Source organism: Olea europaea, chromosome 5 (genome assembly GCF_002742605.1).
Source record: "Olea europaea var. sylvestris chromosome 5, O_europaea_v1, whole genome shotgun sequence".
Lineage (NCBI taxonomy): Eukaryota > Viridiplantae > Streptophyta > Magnoliopsida > Lamiales > Oleaceae > Olea > Olea europaea.
Window position 1 is genome coordinate 14,728,389 of NC_036241.1, and position 8,691 is coordinate 14,737,079.

Below are 8,691 nucleotides of genomic sequence, written 5' to 3' on the forward strand. Positions count from 1 at the left end.
CATTTACCATACAAATCAATCAAATTGGAGCCTACAAACACTCTCAAGTCTCAACAAATAAGTGCAACAAATCAACAATTCAACATTCAAGTTTCAACAATTCAACAAAAAGAGATTCTGATTTCACTTCGCAATCTCAATTCACCAAAAATAGATAAGATAACAAAAGGATTTGAAACAAAAGTATTCAACATTCAACAAAAACAATTCAACTATTCAAGACTTCAAGTATCAAAAACAGTGAACTCACCCTGAATCCTTGACCCACGCTGCACACGGCTTCTTCTCCTTGGCAGTTCGTACAATCTCGCACAGCACACCACTGCTTGCACCGCCCAACCCCGACTCGCACTTCACAATCGCAACCCACACGCCACTAGCCCACTACCCAGTCAACCCACTTCACACTTCGAATGGAAATGTGGAAGGAAATTATGGAATTAGGGGCGAATAATGGAAAGAATTTAAGGGTTTGCTCTCTGCTCTCGCCAAATTGATGGGATTTCATTTGGGGGAAAATGATATGGGTATGGATTAAATCAACTAGGGCGGCTGCATTTTGCTCTTCAACAGTCCGGCGGTTCCGGCGGATTCAGCTAGGGTGGCCGTCCTAGCTGGCCATGAGCTACATCCGTCACTGAATTAAAGTCAATATTAATTTTTAACCACATATTTCATAGATCCACAACTTTTTAATCATACATTTCAAAAATTTCAATAAAAAATCAAATTTTAATCCCCACCAAACACCCTCTTAAATTGTTTGTTACATGATCATTATTCACTACAATTTATATGATAAAATATTCTACACATAAACTAATAAAATTTCATTATTTTTTAACCACACATTTAAAAAAAATATTATTCAATAACTCATCATTCTCAAATAATTCTATCAAACAGGCCCTATATTTTAGTATCTTACCTTAGCTTCGTCGATTAGTACTTCGCTCATCTTCACTTGAAAATCAAATCTTGAATGCTTGCAAGAATGGAAATTACAATCCTATCGTTTTCTACTTCTCTAGTTTGCTTCCTTTTTCACTTTTCTTCTGGAAGTGTGCAATTATTAGTGTGTAACTTGCAACCTTGGACCAGGATTAGTTTAACTAAAAAATTTAATAAAAATTTAAGTTAAATTCAACAATTAATTTTAACCAAACAGGCCCTATATTTTAGTATCTTACCTTAGCTTCGTCGATTAGTACTTCGCTCATCTTCACTTGAAAATCAAATCTTGAAAGCTTGCAAGAATGGAAATTACAATCCTATCGTTTTCTACTTCTCTAGTTTGCTTCCTTTTTCACTTTTCTTCTGGAAGTGTGCAATTATTAGTGTGTAACTTGCAACCTTGGGCCAGGATTAGTTTAACTAAAAAATTTAATAAAAATTTAAGTTAAATTCAACAATTAATTTTAACTATAGAGAGACCCACTATTTTTATCAACTTTTCAATCATACATTTCTTCAACTTTTATCAAAATTTACTAAAATTTTGATTTTTAGCAAAATGAACCAGGACTCGCTGGATGTGAGCCCTTTCTTAAGTTTGTATCATGTCTTACTTTCAATATTAATATAACAAGTCATCGATAGTGTTTATAAAAAAAATAAAAAGACCAAAAAGAAAGTGTAAGAGCATCTTCAATGGTAATGTAAAATTAATATCACCAAAATTACTTTTGTTTAAATTTCTGTAACTCACTCAATAAATCATTAATAATATCAACCTACTAGAATGTGACGGTTGATTTTTGCAAGCTGCATAATAAGTGAAAGAGCACAAGTAATAAAATAATATTTACTTTATCTTCCTTGGTTGTAGTTCGAAAAACTTATTGACTTCGTTAAAATTGTCTCTGATAGTTTATTAACCTATACAAGGGTTGATTTTGGGTCGAGGTGAATGAGGCCTGCATCTCAAGCCTAATAGTAGAGGGGCATCATATTTTAGCCTCTCATTTTATTTCCATCTTTTCGGTAAATTAGGACCACTACGATTTTTTTAAATAAAAAATGAGGAAATTACATAGAGCCCGAGTTTTAATTTCAAAAATCAGATTTAAAATGTGTTTATACAAAAACAGATAATAATTCCATATTTTAACTTAATAATAATATTATAAAATTAAATTAATCTATATACCCCACTCCTACGTCCTTCCACCCTACCAAAATTTTCTAACCCAAATCATTTTTCATTTTCCCAACATTATTACCTTGCACCATCGTTGCCCAATTTGCATGAAACACCTAGATCCGAAAATGTCATCTCTAGATACCAATGAAGGAAAGAAAATAAATCTACAACTAATGTGTGAACAATTCCAAACTCGCGTTTAAGCAATCACCGATCATCCCAAACTTAGAGGATGTTTTGTGAGAATTTAAAATTAGATTTTTTAGTAGATTGTGATAGAAGTTTTTAAATATATGGTTGAAAAGTTGTGGAGCTCATGAAAGATATGGTTAATATTGATTGTTTGACTTTAACTTAGATTAAAATCGAATTTTAGTCCAAATCAAACATGCACTAATGCAAAGTAGATCGTCGAGACTTTCAAATTAGCTCCAGATTTCAATTTCAGAAATAACGAAGAAACCCCATCAACTGGATAGTTACTACCATAAATTATGCATCATCATCTGACGTCACCAACATTTCATTCTGCTTTGTGGTCGGCGGTGGTGATTATCTCGGACGTGGTTGAGGATTTGTTACAGATTGCATCTTAAGGCACTGATCGTGACCTTGTTTGTTTGTGCCAAATATGCCAAATTTAAATTTCCAATCTTCTCAAAATTTGAGGTGCAGGTAGGGATGTCAAAAGGTTCGAAACTGCTCAACTAGTCGAAATAAGGTTCGTGAGCAGCTTGGGCTCGTAAAATCACAAGCCCGAGCGCAAGCCGAGCCTGCTTGGATCGCCTACAGTGCGAGCTGACTCGTTATTTGACGAGCCACGAGCTGAGCGGCTCATGGCTCACCATTCTTGAGTGACCAAAAAGGGACGATTTTGGTCAATTTTTTCAGTGACCATTTGAGTTGCTGAAATTTTTCAGTGATCGTTTCGGTCACTGATTTATTTATTTATTTTCCTTCTATTATAAATACACCCTTAACTCACCATTTTTTTATATCAATTATCTCATCATTCTCACTTCTCATTTCTTAACTCTCTTTTATATCAATTATCGAGTTTTTACTCTCTTGTGATTTTGTGCAAAATATACAATATCGATTCATTTTTTACAATTTATTTAGTTACAATTTCATTTCATCCAATTCTCCATTCTCAATATATTTATATTTTTATTAGTTATTATATTTGGATTTCATAATAAACAATCAAACAAATGGATCAACGTTCATTTGTTAAGAGCTTATTTGATATGGAATGTGGGACACATGGCGAATCGCTTAGGATGCTGCAAAGTCAATTTTCAAATGAATTTACCGGTCTAAATGACATACTCATACTTGAAGATGTTCACATTCACGGTCATAGAAGCCACAATCCAATTGATTTGAATGATATTAACGTTCCCGAAGTGGAACATGAGGACGAAAATGCAGAATTATACATCCAAGATACGAGGGAAAAGCGAAAAGGGCAAAAAACAAGCAAAATAATGGGATCACTTTAAATTGATTTCAACGGGAAAAATCGTCGATGGCCTTGTATAATTTAAGGCAGTTTGTAAATATTGCCAACAAAAATTGACATGGCAAAAAGAAATTGGTACTACCTATCTCAACCGCCACTACAAAGCCTGTGCGGTCAGACATGCACTTCTTCTAACTGGTCAAATACAATTGCAATTTGGCAGTCCAAGCGTCGGTTCTACGACTTCACCCCTATCCACGTGAGTATATTCAGAGGACAATACTCAAACCAAAATGGTAAAATTTGTTGCCGCCACTAAGTTGCCTCTGGCTATTGCAGACAACCAACACTTCCGTCTCGTTCATGAAAGAATATCTGCAACCAAAGTATGTTGGGGTAAGTCGAAACACTCTTCGTGCCAATATAATACAATATTTCAATAATTCAAAACAACAATTAATTATGGATTTACAACAATATGAGGGTGTTATATTTTTAACTTCTGATATATGGGATGTGGTTAATAAAAGAGCATATATAGCTGCAACTGCATACTATATAGACCCACTTTGATGCATGCATAAAAAAATTATTGTTTTTAGAATTATTGAGTTTCCTCGTAATGCTAATAATATATGTAATGTTATTATCAGTATTATTAGAGAATATAATTGCGAGACTAAAATTCGATCTTTTACTTTTGATAATACTAGTGTTAATAAGGTAGTCGTCGATAAATTGTGTAAGGCACTTCAACCTGATTTTGGTAGGTATTTGTTTCATATTCGTTGTGTATGTCATATCTTGAATTTAATTGTGTAAGATGACTTAAAACATATAAATGATGAATTTCAGAGGATTAAGAATGCATTAGTATATATTACGATCTCTCCTAATAGAAAACAAGCATTTGAAGATTTTTGTGCTGAACTAGGGGTGACGTTTGCTAAAACATTTGTTAGCGACGTAGGCCATAGATGGAACTCTACTTACTTGCTATTAAAGTCATGTGAATGTTTCGAACATTTAATAACTGACTTTTATAACAATATACATGTTAGAAGCGATGACGATGATATGTTGAATGAATCCAATTGGGTTTTAACTTTAAAAGTTAAACGATTTTTGACATTTTTACGAGACCACAAAGATTTTATTGGACGTTTATTATCCTACAAGCTATAAGGTGCTTGAACGCCTTTATATAATTGGAAGAACATTCCATAAATATAAAAATGATCCTAATTTTAGAGAATTTTAATTGTTATGATATTAAAGTTTAGAAAATATTAGGAATAACTGCCTATATTATTTCCTTTAGCATGCACAATAGACCGCCGATATAATATTTCGGGAACTAAATACGTAATTGATCAAATAAAAAAATCTTAATACTTGATACACCTATCACCTATAAGAATTTAGAGCAAATATTATGTGGAATGTATGATTTATATGCAAAGAGAATGAGTGCGAATGTTAGTCGGGTACCATTTGCACTTACTCCTTCGGCTGAAATTGAAGAAGATGATGGCGAAATAATGAATTTATTCCAAGGCATTAATACATTTAATAACTGCAATGTGTTCATCTAGTGCCATGTCGTCTACATTTGCATCTCATCAAACATCGATCGCAACTCAAAATGTGATGCCTGCCTTCAATCATAATATATCAACAAACGGAACAATGAAAAAAGTTCAGAAGAAGTAATTGAATTCTAGCGAAAGTATGAAAGACATTGGCCAATTGTTTCTGCAATTGCGAAAGATCTACTGACACCTCCAATTAACATTGTTGCTTCGGAGTTAGATTTTTAGTGCAGGTAAAAGAGTTTTGACCGATATTAGGAGCCGACTGAAAGAAGATGTTTTGGAAGCGTCAATATGCGTGAAGGATGACAGGATGCTTATTTTTTATTACAAGATAAATACGTTGAAATTGCATATCATCGGGTAACTGATATTTAATTTAATTATATTAATCAAAATTTTTCTTATTTTTTAATCGTTAAATTTAATATTCTTTAAAAATTTGTACACGTTACAACAAGTTGTTCGTGTATAATTTTTAACTCTGCTTACTTAAAATTGATATAGCCGGTCTCAAGCCTGGATATAGAAGGAGGGTTTATATTTTATCTACTTTAAAAAAGAAAAAAAATGTAGTTTTTGTAAATATATTTCAAAAAATAATTCGTCTTTATTACATAAATATTTTATACTTTATAAAAAATATTACAATATGATAGAAATTAAAAAAAAAAGCGTCTTCATTAAATTATTTGTATTTTTTAACACTTTTTATTTTTTTTAAAAGTGTTTTCATTACATCATTTGTATTTTTCTCTATTTGAAAAAAATAAATAAATAAATGACGAGCTCGCGAGTCAAAGTTTGGCTTGGCCTACAAGCTCGGGGCCGAGCCGAACTTGTCCAAAATCAACGAGCCTAGCTTGAGGTCGGCTCGCCTCGAGTGCGAGTTGAGCTCCTGAGGTTAAGGGCCGAGTCGATTGACATCACTAGGTGCAGGTGGTGATGGTTGTGGCGTAGGTGAGATGAAAAATGGATTTTGATTAGGTAATTTGGTAAATTGTGATCAATAGATAAAATATGACCTATAAAAATGTGTGATGTACAATTGAATATGTATTTTGGACAGACAAAATTGTGTCTTCGTGATTGTGACTTTGTGTAATTTGTGATTAGTATGTGATCGTGATCATAAATTATGTGTTATCATGATCGTGATCTGCTAAATTAAATTATAGATTACAAAGATTTATCAGATGTCACAAAATATGACCACTTGATTTTTGAAAAAATTTCACACGTTTATCATTTTTTAATTTGTATTTTGAAACCTTTGTAGTTATGTATTTTACCCATTTAAAATTTTTTCAAAGAATTTACTTTCAAGCCCCAAATATAATAACAAGTCCGAAAAATTGCAAACTGCTTTAAAAACTTGTACTAGTTTCGAGCTTTTAAATTTTTTTATTCTCAAAATATTGCTTTTAAATTTTTTTACACGTATTTTCTAACACACTGTTACGTTGTTAGACAAATTGTTCCTTCCACCTACATCGTCATAGCTACTAATTACATAAATTAAATTATAGATTACAAAGATTTATCAGATGTCACAAAATATGACCACCTGATTTTTGAAAAAATTTCACATGTTTATCATTTTTTAATTTGTATTTTGAAACCTTTGTAGTTATGTATTTTACCCATTTAAAATTTTTTCAAAGAATTTACTTTCAAGCCCCAAATATAATAACAAGTCCGAAAAATTGCAAACTGCTTTAAAAACTTGTACTAGTTTCGAGCTTTTAAATTTTTTTATTCTCAAAATATTGCTTTTAAATTTTTTTACACGTATTTTCTAACACACTGTTACGTTGTTAGACAAATTGTTCCTTCCACCTACATCGTCATAGCTACTAATTACAAAAATTGTGTTACATTTGTAACAATAAATCTTCTTGCTGTCACCATCGCTGCTATCACTGTCGCCTACACTATTTGTAACATTCATTGTAGCACCAGCATTGTCGCCACCACACAGGTTGGCAATGACGATGTTGGGCTGGTTGTTGATAGGGGTTTCTTCCAAATTTTGTTAAAATCTTGAGCAAATTTCTTGTGAGTAATTTTGGGCTAAACGATGGTGGTGCTTTGTGGCATCGACGATGTGGAAGGAGATCTACTTGGTGGTGGTGGTTTCCAACAGTTTTTGCTCAAATCTTGAACCAATTTCTTTCTAGTAATTTTGGGCTAAACAATGACAGTGTGCGTCCTTGATGTGTGGTGGTAATGGTGCTTGATTGTGCGAGGTGGACATGTGGTAAATAGGGATCTATTTAGGATTGGATTAAAAATATTTCAAGTGGAGATAATATGTGAAAAAAAGTTAAACATTATTTTGTTTAACATATCAAAAATGAAATGTAATGGGAACTCGATCCTCTTCCCACTACATCCGCCCGTAGTGGTGGGCTATCATAAATTCATAATCGATGTATTTGTGTTTGAGTTTGCACGTACGTGTTAGATCCATTTGTGTGTATTTTTATGTATGGAAAATAAAAAGTCAAAGAAATAAAAAAGTTAATTAGCTTACGACCACTAAACAAACTTGGTTGACGAACATAGTTTATGCGCCGCTAATGTAGCGGCTTATCGAGCATTTGATCATCTTACACCATCCATTTCATATAGGATTTGTCCCGTGGACACACGAGCAATCCAACCTAAAGGATTTCCTTTTCCTCTTCCCATTCATACTTCCGTAGGTTTTCTAGTAATAGGGATATCCGCGAGAACTATTACCCATATCTTACAATTTCTTCGAAATTGTTTATAATTTTAAAAGAGATAAAAGGTGGTGGATTAATTTTCGACTAATTTTATTTTACATAAATCATTTATTTTTGTTGTTCAAAAAGAAAAATTATATTTATTAGGTTGGGAAATTTATTTTGCCTAAAGTACATTTCGTCCCTGGAAAATGCGAAATTGTAATTGGGTCTCAAACTTGCCAAATTCTGCAATTTACCTATAAGGCAGAAGATAAAATCCTCAGACTTGACATACTTGATACTTCCCCAAGAAATCTACGACGCCGAGGTTTCTTAAATTATAATTAAAGTTACTAACCTTTCGAGAAACTGTAAGGTACTATTTTCCCAATTTGTAAATGTTAGTAGCAGCCTTAGTGTGTTGAACTTTAATTTTAATTTTTAGTGCTTGTCTGGTAGAGATTTCTATAATTGATTTTTTGATCGTTAGAGATAAAATGGGTCCTACGTGTAAGAAGAATTCAAAAACGACGATTGGAACAGAGAAATAATGATCAAAAAATTGATTTTAATTTACTTAAAATTTGTACCAAACAAACTCTAAGTTGTGTAATATGTTATATTTTGACGTTGGTTCAATATTGTGCATAAAATAAAGGAATAATCCAAAATTGACTAAGTAATTAAATTATTAAATAGACAAATAGAATAAATTAATTAAATTAAGATAAAGATGGAAGACTATATAATTTATTGTCGGTTTATTTGACTCCAACA